Raw genomic sequence first — 20,370 nt, forward strand, 5'->3', positions numbered from 1 at the left:
TTTCATGGGTCTAAGAATTTCAGTGGTTAACTGACGTCTATCAGTTCAACACATATTGAGTGTCTTCCGTTGTGCCAATGACTATATTAAAGTCAGGAGTATCAAAGATTAATGAGCATCCTCACCACAAAGAGTTTTTGTTTTAGGGAAGAAACAAACAGGTAACAAATCCAGACTATGCAGTGTGATATATATATTAACATAAGTATGAAGAAAATTGAAGTGGCACAGAAGAGATAACAATCCTTTTGTTAGAAAATAAGAGGGAGAGGGAATAAAGCTTTGTGATGGATACAGCCTCTCAGAAGGGGATTAATTCTAGTTTACAAAGCAGACTGGAAGGTGGGAAAACAATTCAAATAAAATTAGCTCATGCAAAACCCAAAATGTGGGAAAAGGCCATAGTATATTCCAGTAGCTAAAATAAATATATTCATTAAAACACAATGACAGGAAGGAATAGGTCAAGTGAAAATTGGAGAGGTAAGAAGCCAGATGCTAAATCAAATTATCAAATATTGATGGACTGATGACTGTATTGAACTGAACCATATCCTGCAGGTAATGGGAAGCCCTTGAGGAATTTTTAAGTAGGAAATGATAGGCTTGGATTTATTTTGAGGAAAAATTATTAATTAGGTGGAAATGCATTAGAAAGGATAAATTTGATAACAGCTAGAGTGTAGGAGAGAGTAATGGATCACTGTTGCAATGAGTCAGACAAGCAATGAAAAAGAGGGTAAGTTTTAGCTGTGATGACTGAGCAGACATAACTATAAAAGGAAAAAAATAATCTTAACTCCCCAGTTCCTGGATGAGTGATACCTACAGTGATACAAAATATAGAAGACATGGGAGGATTGAATGAACTGTGATAAGTTCTGTTTTGGATAAATTGAATTTGAGATCATTAGGAGACTTTAAAGTAGAGCTATCTATTAGGCAGTTGAAATACTTACCTGAGGTTGAATAAAATACCTGGGGTTGAATAAAAATTAGCTGTATGTTGATTGATTTGGGTGGTAAAGATGTAGAAACGAGCTTCCATTTTCAACAATTAAGAACTAGGTTCTTGGAAAGAACACAACAAAAGCAAGCCAGAATTTTAAAAACACCATCTGTTGGAGGGTATCTGAGATCTAGGATTTAAGGGAGCTAGGATTTAAGGAGTCAAGATTCCAGAGTTGAAGACAAGATACAGTCCAGGCTTTCAACATAGCTTTTCTCCAAGATGCATTTCCTGAATCACAAACAGGAGCCCTGGGTATTATACACAGTGAATCATGGAACATTACATCAAAAACTAATGATGTATATGGTCTGGTGACTAACGTAATGTAACAAAAAATATTTAAAAACGTGGGAAGAGCTTCCAGTGTTCTTCTGGGTTGTAAAGACAATTAATTGGAGTTCAGGCTCACTGAAGTGTGAGAAGCTCATAAACACCAAAATTTTCTGTTGTGTTCCCTCCAAGGGCTATATCCTAATGGTAAAGGTGAGAAAAAGTGTGCCTTCCCTCTCATAGACTGATGCTTGGACCCAAATCAGCTCAGTTACAGATTGTAATAAAGTGAGCTTCTCCATATGTGATATTCTGCCAAAGTGAAAATTTCAAGAGGAAGATAGTGTTGTCCTGAGCATCAAGACAGTTTTTCATACATAATGTCAGATTTCATCAAAACAAGAGTTTAAAGAAAAAAATTAACAGAAATCCAAGAGAAACCACAGGCCCACAATGATCCAAGTAACAGAATTATAAAACCTTAAATGACAAGATTTTAGCAGAGAAATGGAAATCACAAAGATGAATCAAATGGAAATGAGAAATCACATAAAATAAGATCCAAATACATGAATGTAACAGCTACTAGATATAACTGATGAGGAAATCAGTGAGCTAAAAGATAAAATGGAAGGGAAAATCAGTCTTGAGTATTAAGAAAATGACAGAAAATGTAATGTGGAAGGAAAAGAATAAGATACAGATGGCCTTGAAAAGTTCTAATACCACATATTTGAAATTTCGTGAGAGGAGAGATTAAAAACAAGTAATACTCGAGATTATGTCCTGGAAATTTAACCAAGTTGATTAAAAAAATAAATAATAGATTCAAGAAGGTTTATAATCCTAAACTAAGCAAATACATCACACATCATAGTGAAACTGCATGAAACTAGCCAGAGAGAACAGTCTTAAAAGTTGATGAGGAGAAAAGACAATTTACTTTCAAGGAACAGTGATAAAAGAGAATGGCAGCTGATTTGTTAACAAAAACAATAAATGCCAAAAGTCATTAACACTGAACTGAAAAGTTCAGGAAGTGTTCTGAAGACAAAAGGGAAAGGATCCCACATGGAAACTTGAAGAAGGAAAAAAAATGGAACAGATATCTGCGTAAAGATAAATGAATGTGCCCATATAAATAATAACCTCTAGGCATACTAAAACATTTAGAAAAGAACTGAAACAGCACAAGACAGGTGATAAATGAAGCTAAAGTGTTGTAGGGTCCTTACCTTAACTGATTTATAACAGCCCTTCATAAGTTGAGGTACAGTGCATGCTATAACCTCTAATCACTAAAAGAATAATAAAAGAGTGTATAACAACCTAATAATTTAGAAAACTGATTTAATATGAGAAATCCAAAAGAAAGCAAGAAAAAAAAAATAGAGCATAGTAGACAAACTAGTATTAGGGTAAATATTAAAGCAAGAAAAAGTCTTGAGGTGAGGAAATCTCATCAAAAGTGTCAATCCACCAGGAAGCTATAATTCTAGATTTGTATGTAAATAGTGACATATCATTAAGATATATAAAGCAAAGGTGGAAAAGTACTAAAATATTGAATAGACCACCCGTTATACTGGGAAAATGTTAGCAACTTTTCTTAATAATTGATGGAACAAGCAGACAAAAACATCAGAGTACATGTTAAATAAAACATAAACCACCCACCCAGCATATTTACTTTTAATATTTTTAATTTTATTAAATTATTAAATCTAAATTTATTAATAAATGTTAAATTATTTTTATTTTATTATATCTATGCCGTACTAAGTCCTAACCTTAGGAAACTTGAAAAAGTACCCAAAGCAAGCAGAAAGAAATAAAAAATAAGATAGAAAAAGAAAAAATAAGAAATCAAACTGAAAACAGAAAAATAGATAAAGTGAAACAAAAAGCTAGTTGTTGAAAAAATTGACAAAATTGACGAAACTTTAGCAAGACTGTCAAAGAGAAGAAACACATTACTAACAATATATGAAACAAGATTTCACTATCCATCCTGCAGACATCAAAAGGAATCATAAAGGAATCCTACAGACAACTCTATGTGCATAAATTCAATAACTTACATGAAATGAACCAGTCCCTTGAAGAGTACAAGTAATCACCACTCACTAATGTGTATCAAATAGATCATTTGACTAGCCCTATAACTACTTTAAAAATTGAATTGATAATTTAAAACTAGCCACAAAAGAAATTGCCAAGTCTACATTGTTTCACTGGAGAATTCTACCACATATTTTAAGGAAAATTTACACCAATTCTACACAATCTCTTCCTGAAAATAGAAGTTGAGGAAACACTTTACATCTTTCTAGAAAGCCAGTATCACTCTGATGGCTAGTCATTACAAAGGCAGTACAAAAATACAAACAAACAAACCTACAGCCCATATCCCCCTTGAATACAAAAGCAAAAACTCTTAATAAAGTGTTAACAAATGTAACAACTTGAATGGATCTCAAGAGCATTATTCTAGTGAGGGGGAAAAAAGCCAATTTTGGGGTTAATGACTGCCAGGGGTTAGAGACTGTGAGGAGATAGGGGATGGTTGTGACTATAAAAGGGGTAGCATCAGGAGGAATCTTCATGGTAATGAAGTAGGTCTGTATCTTGATTGTGGTAGAGACTACATGACTCTACATATATAATAAAATCAACCTAGAACTTTATACACACATAGTACCAATATCACATTTTCAGTTTGGATATTGCATTGTAACTATGTAAGACAAAAACTGCTGGGCATACTGAGTGAAAGCTACATGGGACCTCTCTGTACTGTATTTGTGAATCTATAATTCTGTGAAGCTTCATGAATCTGTAATTACTACAAAGTAAAAAGTTTAAAAAGGGCTGAAGGGGGGCTTCTCAAGAGATGGTAGTATTTACATCAGTGGATATTCGTTTTGGATAATTCATCTACCTGTATAATTGATATGTACAGCTTTTGGTACATTTAATTCAACCTAATTATTTCTTTTAATATGAGAATGGATAAAACCAGCCAGAGTGAAATTACTGAGTGAATAGTAAAGAGTACTGAGGGAAGAACCATGGAGAAACCTAATTTTAAGATTGATGACAAGAAAAAAAGATATAACAAAGTCTAGGCAGTGGTCATAGAAATTAAAGAAAATTAGAGAATTGTGGTATCATGAAAGCTAAAGGAGAGGTGAATTCCATATATTAGGTTATAAAAAGAAGTCTTCACAAATTTAACCAAAGTCAAACTATATCAAGTCTTTTCCAACTTTTCCAGTGACAGTGATATGAAACTATAAATCAACAATATAAGAAAAACTGAAAAATTCACCAAAATGTGAATTTAATATTTAATTTAATATTACACACTTCTGAACAATCAATGGGTCAAATAATAAATCTAAAAATTATTTAATTTGGGGGGCACCTGGGTGGCTCAGTGGGTTAAGCCTCTGCCTTCGGCTCAGGTCATGATCTCAGAGTCCTAGGATGGAGGCCCGCATGGGTTTTCTGCTCAGCAGAGAGTCTGCTTCCCCATCTCTCTCTGCCTTCCTCTGCCTACTTGTGATCTCTCTCTCTGTGTCAAATAAATAAAATCATTTTTTAATTATTAAATCTTTTTAATTAAAAATATCTTGAGACAACAGAAATGGAAAAACAACATATCAAAACTTATTTGATGCAATTAAAGCAGTTCTAAAAGGGATATTTATAGCCTATAAATAAATTATGAAACAATGCCTACATGAAGAAACAAGAACAATTTCAAATAAACAATGTAACCTAACTTTATACTTCAAGAAACTAAGAAAGGAAGAATAAGCTAAGATCAAAGTTAGTAGAAGGAAAGATATAATAAGGAAATAAATGAAATGGAGACTAGAAAGACAACAGAGAAGATCAATAGAATCAAGAGTTGGATTTTTGAAAAGTTAAAATTGATAAACCCTTAGCTAGACCAAGGAAAAAAGATAATAAAATTATAAGAGAAATAAGAGACATTACAAATGATACCAAACAAATATGATCATGAGACTACTATGTACAATCATGCCAACAAATTAGATAACTTCAAAGAAATTGATAAATTCCTAGAAACTACAACTTACTAAGACTGAATCATGAAGTAATAGAAAATTTGAACGGAACAATAACAAGCAAGGCTATTGAATTAGTAAACTCCCAAACAACAAAAGCCCAGGACAAGAAGACTTGACTGAATGCTACCAAATATTTAAATAATTAACTCCAGTTTTTCTCAACCTCTTCAAAAAAAAAAAAATTGGAAGAGAAGGAACACTTTCAATCTTATTTTACAAGGCTGGCATTACACTGATACCAAAGCCAGACAACTGCATTACAAAGAAAGGAATTACAGGGAATATGCCTATTAAACATAGATGCAAAAAATCTTCAACAAAATATTAGCAAACTGAATTCAGGAGTACATTAAAAGGATCATACATCATGCTCAAGTGGGATAATCCCCAGGATACAAGGATGGTTCACCATACCTGAATAAATAAACGTGATATATCACATTAACGTAATGAAGGACAAAAATCATATAATCACTTCAGTAGTTGAGGTAAAAGCATTTGACCAAATTTAATAGCATTTATGAGAAAAAAAAAATCTCTCAAAAATTAAGAATAGAAAGAATGTACCCAAATGTGATAAAGGTTGTGTATGACAAACCCACAGTTAACATCATACTCAATGTTGAAAAGCTGAAATCTTTTCCTCTAAGATCAAAAACGTTACAAGAATGCTCGCTCTTGCCATCTCCATTCAACATAGTACTGCAAGTCCTAGCCTGAGCAATTAGGCAAGAAAAAGAAATAAAAGTCATCCAAATCAGAAAAGAAGTAAAATCATCTCTATTTGCATATGACATGGTATCATAACTAGAAAACCCTTAAGTTTCCACAAAATCTCTAATAAATGAACTCAGCAAAGTTGAAGGACACAAAAGCAACATAAAAATCATTGCATTTTTACACAGCAGCAATGAACTAACCAAAAGAGAAATAAAAAAAAAAAATCCCATTTACAATAGCATCAAAAACAATAAAAGACTTAGGAAGAAATTTAACCAAGGTGGTGAAAGATTTTTTCATTGAATACTTGAGTACATGGATAAAATAAATTGAAGAAGGCACAAATAAATGAAAAGATACCCCATGTTCCTGGAAGGAAGAATTAATAATGCTTAAATATCCATACCACCTAAAGGGATCTACAGATTCAATACAAGTCACCAAAATTCCAATGGCATTTTTCTAAGAAACAGAAAAAGAACAATCCTAAAATTTGTAAGGAACCACAAAAGACCACAAATAGCCAAAACAATCTTGAGGAAAAAATAACAAAGTGGAGGCATCATACTTCCTGATTTTAAATTATATCACAAAATTATACGTGTATTCCCCCCCTTTTCAAAAGTCTGTGTTGTGTCACCTCACTTTTACAAAAGACCTACAAAAAGAAAGAAGAAAAAATATCTACATTAATGACTGTTTTTCCTAACTGAAAGAAATCTAAAGAAGATTTTTGCTTTAACAAGGACAAAAAGTGAAAATAATGTTTAGTGTTTGTTTTACAGTGAGCCATTATAGAGGCATTGTGCATCCTGAGTAGCAAACACAGCTCTGCCAAGCTCCATCCCTAGAGAACTACACTCAGCATCTCAGCATCAAGCTGCCATAACTTTGAATTGTGTCTTTGAGTGTCTGTGTTTTATCTCAATTTATCTTGTGCATCCATTAGCAAGATGTATCCTAAGGTATCAGAAAAGCCTAACACATTATTTCTGAGGAACATTCAAAATTTTTTCCACATAAGTGAATAGTAATTACTTCTTTGTGCCATTTCAGCTTAGGAATTAAAATAGTGTGGTGCTTGCACAAAGATGGACAGATTGATGGAATAGAATAGGATGACCAGAAATAAATCTTCACATATTCGGCCAATTTATTTTTGAAAAAGGTGTGAAGACCATCCAGTGGGGAAAGGACAATTTTTTCAACAAGATGGTGCTGGAATCCCTTTTACGAAGATGGTGCTAAAAGCTGAGAAGGAAGCCCCTACCGCCTCCCAAAGCCAAAGCCAAAGGAAAACCTTTGATGGCCAAGAAAGTGGTGCTGAAAGCCATCCACAGTCACAACAAAAAGATCCGCACATCACCTACGATCCCACGACCCAAGACTCTGTGTCTCCCAAGGCAGCCCCAATACCCTGGAAAGAGCACTTGAAACATGCTCAATCACTATGCCATCATCGAGTTCCCCCTGACTACTGAGTCAGCCATGAAGAAAATAGAAGGCAACAACACGCTTGTGTTCATTGTGGATGTCAAGGCCAACAAGCACCAGATCAAACAGGCTGTGAAGAAGCTCTACAATACTGATGTGGCCAAGGTCAACACCTTGATCAGGCCTGATGGGGAGAAGAAGGCCTATGTTCGACTGGTCCCTGACTATGACGCTTTGATGTTGCCAGCAAAATTGGGATCATCTAAACTGAGTCCAGCTGGCTAAATCTAAATACAATTTTTTTCATCATACAAAAACAAACAAACAAATGGTGCTGGGAGAGCTGGATATTCACATGCGAAAGAATGAAATTGGACCCTTACCTTATATACATACACAAAAATCAACTCAAGATAGACCAAAAACTTAAGCTAAGAGCTAAAACTGAAAAATTCTTAGGAAAAAAACATTGGGGGAAAGTTTCATGACATTGGATTTTTCAACATTTCATTGGAATGACACTAAAAGCATGGGCAACAGAAGAAAGAGTAGATAAATTGAACATCAAAATTAAGAGCTTTTATGCATCCAAAAACACTATCAAAAAAGTGAAAAAACAACCTACAGAATGGGAGAAAATATTTGCTAATCATATATATGACAAATGATTAATATCCAGAATGTATAAAAACTCCAACTCAACAACAAAAGATTCAAAAATTGGCAAAGGATTTGAATAAACATTTCTCCAAAGAGGTACAATTAATCCTTAATCATTAGGAAAATGCAAAGCCAAACTGCAACGAGATAATCACACTCACTAGGATGGCTATTATTAAATAAATAAATAAAATACAAATGCGATGAGTATGCAGAAATTTGAAACCCTTGTGGTTTGCTGGTGGGAATGTAAAATGTGTAGTCTCTGAAAAGCAGTGGAATTATAAACATAGCTTTACCATACATTCCAGCAATTCCACTTCTACGTGTGTATCCCAAGGCACTGAATACAGGGGCTTGAGCAGATTCTTGTAAACCAACATCCACGGCAACATTATTCACAATAGGCAAAAGGTGGGAACAACCTAAATATTCATCAACACATGAATGGTTAAACAAAAGGTGATTTGTACAGTCAATAAAATAGCATTTATTTTTACAAAGGAATGAAATTCTGATCCATGCTACAGCATGAATGAACCTTGTAAACACTATACACAGTAAATAAATCAGATATAGAAGGATAAATAATGTATGATTCCAATTACATGAGGTACCTAGCATAGTCAAAATCATAGAGACCAGAAAGCTGAATAAAAGTTACCAGGTATTAGAATGAGAGAAAAGGGGAAGTTATATTTTAATGGATACAGCATTTATGATGGAAAGTTTAGGCTTATGGGTAGTGGCATTGTGAATGTATTTAATGCCATTGAATTGTACCCTTCAAATAGTTTCACTGATAAATTTCACGTTATATATATTTTACTACAATTTTAAAAAACATAATACAATTAGCTTTTAGATTTTAACATAAGTGAATATCCTCATGATCTTGAGGCAAGTGGAGATTATTTAAATAGATACAGAAAGCACTGACCATGAGAAAAATATTGATAAAATTGATAAAATGATATACATTTAAATTAGGAACATCTGCTCAACAAAGTACACTATTTAAAAAATGGAAAGGCAAGCCGCAGACTAAGAAGAGAAGGTATTTCAATTTATACAGTGTCCTAAAAGGTAGCTTTAAGCTTAAATAACTTCAGAAGTGCAAACGTAACAAAACAAAGCATTTTATTATTTTAAATTTATTTCACATTTAGCCTCAGGAATTTTAATACATTTTAATGTTAATTTTTTAAATTTCAGTCCCTCCGATTGAAAACAGCAAATGTCAACCTATGGAATCAATTGGTGAATCTGGAAAACTAGTCCTGCATAGTATAAGGAGGCCTCCAAGAACCTTTCCGTTGCTCCTTTCTGTTGAGTCTAGAGACACCATCCAGATACCTTCCTTCCTGGTGAGTTCCCCTGTCATGCCCATTTGTGAAAGCACATCTAATCTGGGACCATCTCAGTCCACCAGGGAGGTTCTAATAACTGTGATTCAAAGAGAATGTTCCATTCTCAGATACCCGTTGGCCACTATACAAATTCTCTCACTTTATCTGCTCAACGGCCAATTTAATAAGTACCTATAAAGGGCATCTTTTGTCAAGTCCTCTCCATGCCCCTCCTCAAATTTCTGCTGTGTTTTTCCCTGTATTCATTAGATACCAATTTCCTGATATCTGTAGAAATACATATGGGTTCAGAGAAAAATCCAAAAAGATAACACTCCGAAATAACATTTTTTTTATCTACTTACACAGAGAAATGACTAACAGCTCACTCTGCTGAAAATTATCTTCAGGTCTAATACACCAAACACTCTATGGCATATTTTTAAGTTTTAAATCTCACATAATATATAATACCTATTAATAACAGATTTTAACTGGGGTGCCTGAGTGGCTCAGTCAGTTAAGTGTCTGACTCTTGATTTCCACTCAGGTCATGATCCCAGGGTTGTGGGATCAAGCTCCAAGTCAGGATCTGTGCTCAGCAGAGTCTGCTTGTCCCTCTTCCCTCTGCCCCTCCCCCTACTTGCACTCTTCCTCTATCTCTAACTCTAAATATATAACATCTTTAAAAAAAAAAAAAGAAAAATTATAAATTGTAACTGACTAAAGATACTGATATGAATAATGCATAAAATCATCATGCTATTATGGGCTTTTTCCTATTTTATAAGCTCTCTATAATTTTACATTATTGTATACTTAAAGTATTTACATACATTTTAAAAGATTTATTTATTTAATTGAAAGAGAGAGAGATCGCTTCTCGGCCTTTTGGCCAAGATCAAGTGAAAGAGAGAGAGGGAGAAGGAGCAGAGGGAGAGAGTCTCTAAGCAGGCTCCCTGCTGAGTCTGAGCCTTACTTAGGGCTCAGTCTCAGGACCCATGAGGTCATGACCTGAGCCAAAACCAAGAGTCAGATGCTTAACCAACTGAGCCATCCAGATGCCCCAGTATTTATATATATTTATAGACATAATACATTTTTCTTTTTAAGCTATGGAAGAGTATTTTATTCCTATTCAGCATCTGGGAGTGAGCACAAAGTTTTATTGGGCAAAAAAGCAACATTTTAATCATTGGTGACTGCTAGAATCAGTATTTCATTTCTCTCTGGTAAACCAGGACATAAACCCATTAGGAAGGGCTAGTATATTGATATAATTGGAAAACTGAAAATGTTCTCTCTACAGAGTTTTCCTAGAAAATTGAAAAATCCTGAGGTAAATGTGTACTTCATTGTTTTATTTGTTTGCTTGTTTGGCTTATAATTGAATGTAAAAAAAAAAAAACCCACCCCTCTTATACAAAACTGTGAATAAATTAGAAGTTTGTTTTCTATATCTTCACTCTCCTGAGATAATAGAGGTAGGTAGATATGATTATCTCTCTCAGATCTGCTTTATTTGACATATATGTATATTCCCCTGGGACCAAGGACATTTGGCACACCACCCCCAGGCACAGGATTAAAAGCACATTGAAATCTATGGTCCTGGTCACCTATGTGGCTCAGTCTGTTAAGATCCAACTTCTGATTTCAGCTCAGGTCTTGGTCTCAGTGCTGTGAGATCAAACCCTGCATCAGGCTCTGTGCTCAGCAGGGAGTTTGCCTGAGATCCTCTCTCTCCCTCTTGTCCAGCCCTTCCCTGGCTAGCTTGCTCTCTCTCTCTCCCTCAAATAAATAAATAAAATATTTTTTTAAAAAAGAAATCTGTGGTCCCTATATTTTATAATTTGTTGTGTATAAAAATTCAAGATATTCTAATGTCTTTAAAAATCATATATTTTAGAACTAAAGAGTTGGAACATCAGATATTCTAAGAAAAGTTGGTACAGAAGCTAGTTAGTAAAGCTTTATATCGTTCTAGTCTCTCAACATTTACCACTCCAAATCTGGAAGACAAAATTTGTCTTCAACTTGTTTCATTTATCACTCAGAAAACTCTTGTCAAAGGAACATCTACCTATTTCACTTCAATGCCAACTGTTTTTAAAACTCACATCACAGGCCCAGACTTAAGGATAAATTCAAAGGCGATAGTAGGTTCCAATGTGGGGGCTGTTGTCTATGCCCTTGTTCCAAAAGAGTATGTAGATAGAGTCAGGTATTTATGGGAACAGGTTCTGGCACATGGGAGTATTGGAAGTGAATAAGATTTGGGGTAAGGGAAGTGCTGAGGATTGGGACTTTGGGAGGCAGGAGGGGGTTAGGAACCAGATGGTAACAGAGCCTATTTTCAGATACTGCATATATGTCTGTGTAAAATCAGAGATACCAAGATAATCCTTTCATTCTCATGGGAATAGACTAATAGCAACTCCAACTTTGACATTCTCTCATATTAAATACAAATAATTGATTAAAAAAAGGGAATAAAAACAAAGAGTTCAAATTATGTGAAGAAATAGAATTACAAGGGACTTTTCAGTACAGATTTTAGGCTGGCAGAATAAGAAATCAATAAACACATTCACTTATCAAATGAAGGCCTAACTTTTGGGTTTTACTCATAACAAATACCAGATAATAGGGAATACTCAACAATATAGATTATAGTAGCTGAAATATGAAGAACTTCCCAAAGGGACAATTCTGTGATAAAAACAGTAAAGAGAAAGAAAAAAGTGAAGAGATAATTTGACAATAAAGCCTCAGTTTTTTTTTGTTTTTTTTTTTTATTAATTTTTTTTTTAATTTCCAGCATAACAGTATTCATTATTTTTGCACCACACCCCGTGCTCCATGCAATCCGTGCCCTCTATAATACCCACCACCTGGTACCCCAACCTCCCACCCCCCGTCCCTTCAAAACCCTCAGATTGTTTTTCAGAGTCCATAGTCTCTCATGGTTCACCTCCCCTTCCAATTTCCCCCAACTCCCTTCTCCACTCTAAGTCCCCAAGTCCTCCATGCTATTTGTTATGCTCCACAAATAAGTGAAACCATATGATAATTGACTCTCTCTGCTTGACTTATTTCACTCAGCATAATCTCTTCCAGTCCCGTCCATGTTGCTACAAAAGTTGGGTATTCATCCTTTCTGATGGAGGCATAATACTCTATCCCCAGGGGTACAGGTCTGTGAATCACCAGGTTTACACACTTCACAGCACAACGCAAAAGGCAAGGGAAGCAAGGGCAAAAATGAACTATTGGGATTTCATCAAGATCAAAAGCTTTTGCACAGCAAAGGAAACAGTTAACAAAATCAAAAGACAACTGACAGAATGGGAGAAGATATTTGCAAATGACATATCAGATAAAGGACTAGTGTCCAGAATCTATAAAGAACTTAGCAAACTCAACACCCAAAGAACAAATAATCCAATCAAGAAATGGGCAGAGGACATGAACAGACATTTCTGCAAAGAAGACATCCAGATGGCCAACAGACACATGAAAAAGTGCTCCATATCACTCGGCATCAGGGAAATACAAATCAAAACCACAATGAGATATCACCTCACACCAGTCAGAATGGCTAAAATAAACAAGTCAGGAAATGACAGATGCTGGCGAGGATGCGGAGAAAGGGGAACCCTCCTACACTGTTGGTGGTAAAGCCTCAGTTTTATTAATTAACCGAAGTTTCAAGAACTTAAACCATTGGATTGACATTTAAACAACACAATTTTAAGAAAAACTGTTTCTGGCCATTAAAAATTAAGATTCAGACTCTGAGATTAAATGAAAAAAAAGGAAAATGATGAGCTCCATCCACACAAAAAAATGTTCTAATGTTTAATGATAATGGTATCTCCCTACTCACCCAACTTGATGAGATTCATTCAGAAATAGAGATTTAATCAGAATGACTTAATATTGCAAAGGCAATTTCACGTGCTCTGACCAAGGGGAAGAAAGCATGATATATTTGCAGAATGGCAAGTAATGTGTTGAAGGTGAAACTGGGGAGAAAAGGTGGTAAATACTGGTAGACAGGGGACAGATGACATCACTTGAATAACACGCTGAGGCGTTGGCATTTCGGTCTATAGCTGATGGAATACCTCGGAAACATAATAAATAAAACCATGATTAGACTTTTGGTGAGTTCCTCGTAGCTGGAAAGTGGAAGATGGTATTAAAGTAGCTGTTATTACTAGAAGTGGGTTACCTAGGTTAGGTTACCACGATTTTCCAGAGCAGAAAAGATGCATACTTCAGCTAGAACTGTGGAAGACAAAGACAGGGAGGAAAAATTTAAACTGTATATGAAAGATAAAATCAAAAGGATTTGGAGATTGCTGAGATTTGGAACCTTAGCTATATAGAGATGCTACTAATAGAAATAGAGGAAAAGGGTGAATTTAGATCAGATCCTAGTTGCTTTGAATATATGGAGAAACGTTTTGTAAGAAGTTGGAAATATGAGACTAGGAACTCAGTGAGATTTCTAAGGTGAAGTTCAGCTTTGGAAGTTGTTTATAGGATTGTAGGACACTTTATATATGCAAAGGGCACGTCCCACTGAGAAGCCCAGGTCCAGCCATCCAAATGTCCACAAGAAACCGGGCATGAAACTTTACAAAGTAGTGGTCAGATGATATCTTAAGAGATCCCAAGACCCCTGTAAAGTTCCTCAAAAGCACCCTCAGAGTTAAAAAACCAAGTCACAGAATTAAACAAACAAAACCCATTCAAGTTTGTAAACTAAATTGTTAAGTTCAGTTCAATATCTTTCTAACTGTGATTTCTGTAGAAGATAAAAATAGAAGGGACCCTAAGGAAGAATATCATCTAAGACCAAAATATAAGGCCATGGAAGGGAGTACACTAGAGCCCAAAGAGAACTAGGAGTGAACCAAATTTTGGAAACTAAAGATGAGACAGACAGTGGTAAACAAACAAACAAAAACAAGTTGTTTTAACCATAATAACTGTTCATTAAATTAACGTTAATCACTTGTTTCTAATCCCTACAGTTAACACTTACACATATAGTTTCTATTACTACCAAGCCACATTTGTACTATTTTGACTAAAAAATTAACTATTCCTATGTTATCATACATACAACCCATTTTTATTGCTTATGTTCATTTAGCATAGATTTGGGTATCTGCCCTTGACACTGGGTATAAACAAGACCCCTACAGTAATGGAACTAAAGAAGATAAATGAGGGATACTTCGGTGGCTCAGCTGGTTAAGTGTCCGACTTCAGCTCAGGTCATGATCCCAGGGTCCTGGGATCGAGTCCCTCATAGGGCCTCTTGTTCGGCAGGGAGCCTGCTTCTCCCTCTGCCTGGCACTCTCCCTGCTTGTGCCCTCTCTCTCTGACAAACAAATAAATAAAATCTTAAAAAATAAAGATGATAAATGAGGTTTTTATCAATAAAGATGATAAATGATAAACGTAGGTTTTTAAAAAGGGAGGGAGAATTTTAAGATATGCTTTTTAAGAAATCAGCAGGATGATAGGAAGAGAGGTGGGGTGTATCGTGGGCACTATTTTAGATAAGAAATAAATGCTTTTTTCTAAGAACGAGACTTTTAGGTTAAAACCAGCAGGAAAAGGTGGAGCCAAACATTTTTAAAGTCAGAAGACAAGTGCTCCAAGCAGAGGAAATAGAAGAAGCATTCCTGAGAAGGACTGATCGACTGATTTGAGAGGATGGGGTGGTTAGACCTCATGGATCAAAAAGGAAGGTGATTAAGGATGGTGTTGGAAGGACAGACAGAGCCAGGTCATGCAGACTTCTTTGGCCGTGTTAAGTTATTAGGATTTTATGTAAATGTAAAGAAAAGACATTAAGAAGATGAGAAGAGCTAAAAGAGGGAAGAGGTTTATAAGACATTAAAAAGGTCTAGAGCAGTGCTACCCAGATGAAATAGAACATGAGCCACACTCAAAAAATAAACAGAAAACAAAATAAACAGAAAGATTAATGAAATTAATTTTAATAATAAATTTAATTAGCCCAATATGTCAAAAATATTTAGCCTTTTGACATTCTTTTTAGCAGATCAAGTCGTCGAAATGTGGTGTGCATTTTACACTTACAACACATGTCAATTCAGACTACATTTGAAATGGCTAATTCCCACCTGTGGCTAGTGGTTGCTGCACTGGACAGTGTAGGTCTCGAAGTCTCAGCAGAATTCATAGAAAATGCTTTCTTCACTCTCCCTTACCCAAGGATTCATGGTTCTAGAGAGTGAGCAAGTGTTTAAAAAAAAAAAAAAATGTATTACCCTCAAAGGAGCACTAGGTTTCAGGCCAAGAAGGTACAGAAAGTGCTGGAGAATATACAGGGGTCTGTGCACGCCAGAAGGCAGATGCCAGGGGACACGGTCAGAAGACGAACCCCTCCTCTGTCATCTCAGCTGATGACTTCCGTTTTCCCTCTCTTCTGGATTGCCCCTACCAACATATAAACATGTAAATATTTCTTCCATGTAAAACAAAACAAAACAAAACAAAAATCTCTCGACGCTTTCTGCCTCTACTATGACTCCATTTCTTTCCTTCCCTTAAGAATAAAATTCAAAAGAACTGTCCGTATTGACTATTCCCATTTATTTCCTCTTATTCTTTCTCAAATCCACTCCAGTTAGTCTGGCCTCCACCTTTCCCCTAAAACTTCTCTGACAATGACAGAGGGGACCTTCATACTACAAAATCTAATGGCCAATGCTCAGTGTTCATCTTCAGGGACCATCCAGGAGGCTTTTCCCATAACTCTGCATTTTCTTTCTTAGATTCCAGAACGCTTCAGGTCCTTTTGTGGCCATGCTTTTTGTTTCCTACAGCAAGTCACGTTCATTTCCCTGACCTCCGAACACTGGCACTTGTCTCCTCCATCCACACCTACCTCCAAGTTAAGTGCTATGAGGTTCAGGGACATGCACGTATTCTCTTCACTACTCTAGCCCCAATATGTGAAACAGTACCTGACACACAGCAGTGTTTAACAAATAATTTGCTCAACAAAGTATACCATATGTAACACACCTGACACTGAAAGCCTCAACAAATGTTCCTTCTGCTCCCTGTGAAAAGGTTGCCTTTAGTTAGTCATCAAAGCCGAGCATTTATTCTGCAAACTGGGACTCGGTATAAACCGAGGGAATTTGAGTGGATGACCTTTTATTCATTTATTCATTTCTACCATGTGCCAAGACACAGTGCCCTTACTCTGAGTGTTTAGTGATTTGTTTGTTCAGGAAAAAAGGTCCTGCATGGTATCTGCCTCATGGAGATGGCACTCAAGTTAGGATTTGAACATCTTAGTTGTCAGGAACTAATGACAGCAATTTTTTTTTTAAGATTTTATTTATTTTGATAGAGGGAGAGCAAGCACTCACAAGCAGGGGGAGCTGCAGGCAGAGGGAGAGGGAGAAGCAGACTCCCTAGAGTCATGCGGGTTTGGATCCAGGACCCCCGTATCATGACCTGAGCCAAAGGCAGACGCTTAACCAACTCAGCCATCCAGGCGTCCCTGATGATGGCAAATTTTAAGCTTAACCCGATGGCAGTTTTCAGAGTAAGTTAGTGTAAATGTGGGAGGTACACAGAACACAGATTATCTCATTGTGCAGGGAACCAATCTAAAGAACAGGGAACGGAAATATTTTGTCCAGGCATTCACGTATCTAATAAAAAGGGGAGTTAAGGACCCAAACCCCAGGTTTGCTGACCAGTCCTCTTCCCTCTACACCGTGTAGAAATTAAAGGTAGAAAGGATGTTTGCTCATGCTAGCGTAGCAGAAAAATGGAGAGGAGGACATATATTTGCTTGCTGGAGCGGTGTCTGCCCAGGAGCAGCCCGGATCGTGGCCAGAGTGCCCTGCCAGCACAGGCGGGAAAGGCTGGCCCGTGTCGGCTCCTCCTCCGCTCCCCATCTCCCGCCCAGCCAGTGTTCTGGGGACCAGCACTCCGCAGACCTGGGAGGCCCCCAGCGCGCCACTCCTCGCGCTGCGCCGCCACGCCGCGCTCCCGACCGCAACCGCGGCGTTGGAACCGCTCGAGGGGGGATGAGGGGCGCCGCTCAAGGAGGGGTGCCCGCTGGGCCAGCGCCGCCGCCGGGACTCCGGGAGGAGCCGAAAGGTAGGGCACTGAGGGCGCCACCTGGCGGATCACGCCCCTCCAGCCCCGCCAGCCCCGTGATCACGTGACCGCAGGGAGCCCCCGAGGTCGGTGCGGACCGCTCTGAAAGCAGGCGTTCCCAAAGCTGGTTCTTGTTTGAGTCTCAGTATTGTGCCAGTTTCTCCCGTTTGCTCCCCAACACAGTCCTACAGGGTTTTTATGCTTGGGGTCTTTTGGTTTGGGTTTGGGTTTGGGGTTTTGGTTGTTTTGTTTTCCCTGCTGAGAAAACCACCTTTGAAGGAATAAATGATACGGACAAGGCCACATAGTAACTTGTTACGGACAAAATTTGATTCTTTCCACTGTACCTTTCTACATTTTCTGAGTGTCGAGCGTCAAGAGTCCTCCTCAGGGGCAACTCAGATTGTAAGATTTGCCGGTTTATGTAAATAGAAGGGAAAGTTGTTAGACTTAAGGTATGGCTGTAGATAAGAGGTTGAGGAAAAAAAGAAGGTCCATCAGACATTGGAGATCCTGGAGAGCAGGTTCTCAAAGGCGTGTGAGGAAAGTGAGAAGACAGGGCCATTAAAAATAAATAAATAAAAAGACTTGTATAGCAAGAATCAGAAACTGTCTCTTACCGGTTTTACCAAAATGAAGATACAACTATTGTAATGTAAGAACAGATACGTTTATATAAGGTAAGGGCAAGAAGTCAGCCAGCTCTCCAAAAGAAACTAGAAGGAGAAAATTGAAAGCCATCAGAAACTCAGGAAGTTCTTCTCCTCCCCCCTGTCTTCATGTTTTTGTGTGTCCTTTCTGTTCATCTCACACTCAAAACTCCCTTTCTCTACCATTTTGTCCATTAGGGTGGAGCATGACACACCATAGCTCCCAAGGTTTTAGATCTTCTCACATGGAGACCAGCCCAAATAACCTGGGAGAGCACATTATGGACCCAATTTGAGTTAGATCTTCACCTTTGGCCCTATCGGGAAAAATTCTCATGGATATTAAATATGCATTCGAGGAAGGACTGATAGGAGTTCTACAGAAATCTCAAAGGTTATCCACAATTGTAATGATAGATATCTATGAGTTTTACTTGGCTTACCTATTGAACACCTCTCCTACATTTTTGTGGGTCCCTACCTTGTGAAGCTACCTTTCCAAAACAGGATATATGACACTTTATTTCTCAGCTTCCCTTGCAGCTGATATAGGCATGTGAATGGAGTCTGTCAGTTGGGTGCCCCTGTACCAGATTTTAATTAGGAAATAAGCAGCGTAGAGTAAGAGACTAAAGCACAGCAAACAGAAGTCCAGTTTCCCAGACCCCATAAACTGCGGGGACATCGGTAATTTCTAGAGGGATTGATGAATCAGAGCAGCCACCCCAGACAATTTGCTTGCAGCCCAATTTAAGGATGGCAAATGAATAAAACTATTTGAGAAATAATTATTTGAATTTTTTCAAGATAACCATCTTGATGGTTTGATGAAAAACATCTCTCAGGGAACTACAAAACAGTGAAAAAATAGCAGCTCTAGAAGTAGATTATCCTCTTGATTTTAAGTGTCTTACCCAAGAAAATAATTAATATTAATTTGTCCTCATATTTTATGACAAAAGAGAAACACATTTATCCTTTCATTTCTATTCTGTATCTTTAGTGAAAAATGCCAAGACATCATCTGTGGATAAGAGAGGAAACAAGATTGTTGGGGGTAAGAACTAAGTACTACTTGAGCAAGTAAATGATTACCGACTAATGAAAAGACTTTAACCATGTCTATTACGATCTTTCCAAATGGAGAAGAGTTAAGAATTATGTAAATACCTGCACTTTCCACTTGCAGCCTGATTGGATAAGCTGTATATCATGCTAAAGTTAAATAAAGCAGAGATTATTAATCTATCAACTACATTTACATAACCCCAACCATCACAACCTCATCGTACTCCCAGAAAATATCCTCTGAGTAGAAAATTCCTTTTGGGCATCAATAAATCATCTCATGCTAAGCTAATGATAACATGGTCCCAAATGAGATGGCCAGATTGTGGAAACTATATTCAGAAACTGCAGACATAAAGCTTTGTAGACATTGATCATAATGGCACTATGTTCTTGACTTCGTCCCCTAATCATGCCACTGTTTCCCCAATCAGGTCCCATCAGATGTAGCAGGGTATATCCCTTTGCCTTATCTACCCATATTGCTGGGTGATAGAGCCAGATTAGGAATCAAACCATCAGGTTTAAAGCTTCATCCAAGGATATTCCCAACATCTCAAGTCTGTTAATGCCTTATCATTTATAAGTGATCTGAAATCACTTATTTCAGATTTACCCAATCCTCTGCTAGACTTGAACTAGAAGTTTACATTAAAGCAAGCAATGAATCCAGAATTTTATCTCCTCATTCCCAATATTATGATACTAAAGATTTTGATTCCTAATCCCCTTGCCCACTTATCTGGTCTGGGTGTTGAGAAGAACAGTTAAAATGTATCTTGAGAATAAATAGGTCTGTTAATGACCACATTACTGCCCATATAATGAGATCTACCATTACCCAAGTGTTTGGGTCTCATTTCATTCAATAAAAACATCCCAGCTTGCAGCTCTAGACAAGATGGAGTAGACACACTTCCTATTTCTATCACTGA

General features: G+C 36.9%; 1 protein-coding gene across 2 annotated transcripts in view; it reads left to right on the forward strand.

The window, feature by feature from the left end:
* The first annotated feature begins 17,528 nt into the window (after nt 1-17,528).
* The window catches only part of LOC116600127 (membrane-spanning 4-domains subfamily A member 12-like), a 68,048-nt gene continuing 65,206 nt past the window's right edge, over nt 17,529-20,370 (forward strand). The window contains exons 1-2 of one of the 2 annotated variants that reach the window (XR_004289512.1): nt 17,529-17,717; nt 19,371-19,424. The gene's annotated coding sequence lies outside the window, so the exon portion shown is untranslated. The remainder of the gene's footprint in view (nt 17,718-19,370; nt 19,425-20,370) is intronic. The other variant, XR_004289513.1, reaches the window with a different exon arrangement.

Source organism: Mustela erminea, chromosome 9 (assembly GCF_009829155.1).
Source record: "Mustela erminea isolate mMusErm1 chromosome 9, mMusErm1.Pri, whole genome shotgun sequence".
Lineage (NCBI taxonomy): Eukaryota > Metazoa > Chordata > Mammalia > Carnivora > Mustelidae > Mustela > Mustela erminea.